This window comes from Poecilia reticulata, linkage group LG19 (assembly GCF_000633615.1).
Source record: "Poecilia reticulata strain Guanapo linkage group LG19, Guppy_female_1.0+MT, whole genome shotgun sequence".
In the NCBI taxonomy this organism is placed as follows: Eukaryota; Metazoa; Chordata; class Actinopteri; order Cyprinodontiformes; family Poeciliidae; genus Poecilia; species Poecilia reticulata.
In genome coordinates this window covers 25,644,860-25,646,958 of record NC_024349.1, presented here as the reverse complement: position 1 = coordinate 25,646,958, position 2,099 = coordinate 25,644,860, and the positions used below count along the sequence as shown (strand labels likewise).

Sequence of the window (2,099 nt, the reverse complement as noted above, 5' to 3'; positions counted from 1 at the left end):
TCTTCCATACAAATAGCAACTGCAACATGAAGTTCCTTAAAAGGTTTCTTTTTAGAAAAGCGGCTGATGGTTGTCTGTGAGGAAACTGGTGGGAAAATCATTCATTCATCTCAATCCCTAGAGAAAACCATAGCTATGGTTTTCCCTAGGTTTCCCCAGGTTACTTTAAAGAACATTTTCCACAGGTATTCTACACGTTGCAGCCAAAAGGAAACGCTCCGTCTGTCTTTGTTTGCTTCAATGCACTTCCTCTCCCTGGCGTTGTCAAGCCGGTCTGTTGTGATTACGATGTGGGAGTTTAGTGAGCAGCAGCAGCCTCAGTCACCGTCTCCTTTCAGATTCCACCTGCTTCCCTGCATGCTATATTTACCTGACGTTGCTGTTCATGAGATGTGACAGCCTGCCTAGCAACTGTACACTTGTGTGGTGCCACTGTCAAGGAAATTCAGGCTCATTTTTCAAACAGTAGTGGTAAGCAAATGTAACCCAGTGTTAAAAACAAAAGTAAAAAATGATTAGATGTTAATTTAATATCTTATTCTACAACGAGATTAAAAAATAATAAAGTTAAAAAAAAGAATACGTTTGTAAATATGTTCATGAATATAGGATAAAAAGTGCTAAAAATCTTTAAAACCTGTGAAATATCCCTTTTATGATTGCTTTTAGTGACGGATTAAGCAACCAATAACTGGCACAGTCTGATTTCACATCAGCCAATCAGGTTGATTGTCCCGCCCCTTTAATTGCGGCGCTGAGATTTAGCTCAGATTGCGTCTAACATCCTTGAGAGCACAGAGCTGACGGTTGTTCCGTAAATTGCCTGTAAGATTGTGTTAAATTCTATGAAGAATCTTGGAAATTGGTAAGACAATGTTAAAATAGTATCGCAGAATTTATAATTCAAAATAGTGAATCTGTTTTTTTTTTAAATTAGATCTCAGAAAGCTTCTGTCCTGACTGCTGACGCTCGAAAAAATTCCCCTGTAGTTGTATAGCATTGAAGCATCGGTGAGTAATCGCACGCGCTCAGCCCAACGGCTGGGAATTTACTGGGCCAACGCCCAGTAAATTCGCTAAAAATGGGCTAAAATACCTAATAACTGATTGATCAAATTTAATAAAAAATAAAATTGTATTGTAAATTTTATATCATCATTATTGTGTATGTTGTATTTTTTTTAAATGTAATTTTACTTATTTTTCAATTAGCACATGTTTTAATATTTCAACATTGTTAATGTCATGGTGCTGTAATGTGCTTTTATTACTTAGGAACTTTCTGTTCTCTGTAGGTCAGAGCTAATATAATGCGGGTTTCTAATCCACATTCTGAATGTTAGATTTAGTGTTATAGATGTACTTTGGCACTTTTAGATTGAAATGTATATATATTTTTTTTTACCACCTATGAACTAATTTCTGTAGTTTACTGATGTATTGGTAATACTTAACTGTGATAACTAGAATAATATTGTACTACATGGAAAAACTTGAAAATTGATAAAACAGCTATTTGAATTGTTGCTGCATCCTGAATTTTAAGATGTTTTACTTTGACCTTGTTCCAGGTCAGGTTTTTTTTCTTTATGGAGTACTTTTGAAGCATTGTGCCCAGAGACATCAAGATCACACTCACAAGGACTTGGATGGCGAGCCCCAGCCCAGAGGACCGAGTGAACCAGTAGATGGTGACCTACCAGCCGTGAAATATTGAAAAAAAAAAAATTTACGAACACATTGCAAAGACTAAACAAACTTTGAAAGAACATTTGACAGAGACATCAAAAAGACTGGGTTATTTCTTTTATTTTAATTTTTTTTAAAAAGCGCACAGTTTTTGTTTATTTGTACAATGTGGATCCACAAATGTTCTTTATATTAAATTCTATTTTTTTTTATATATATATATATATATATACATTGTGTGCTCTCTTCTGTTGTTTGGACCTAGGCTCCCACAAATTTAGAATCTCCTGATCAGGCCCAACTTCCTGTATCCTGTAGGCTTCCTGTATTCCTGTAAAGTAAATTAACTTGCCATCTACTACTAAGGGTATTTTAAGTAACTTGTCTCGTGGGTTACACAAAGTTAGACT

At 35.3% G+C, this 2,099-nt stretch overlaps 1 long non-coding RNA gene across 1 annotated transcript; it reads left to right on the top strand.

The window, feature by feature from the left end:
- Positions 1 to 825: 825 nt before the first annotated feature.
- LOC103482074 (uncharacterized) lies at positions 826 to 1,856 on the top strand. Its single transcript, XR_536387.2, has 3 exons — positions 826 to 865; positions 938 to 1,011; positions 1,572 to 1,856. It is a non-coding gene; the product is annotated as an uncharacterized LOC103482074 (long non-coding RNA).
- The last annotated feature ends 243 nt before the right edge of the window (positions 1,857 to 2,099 follow it).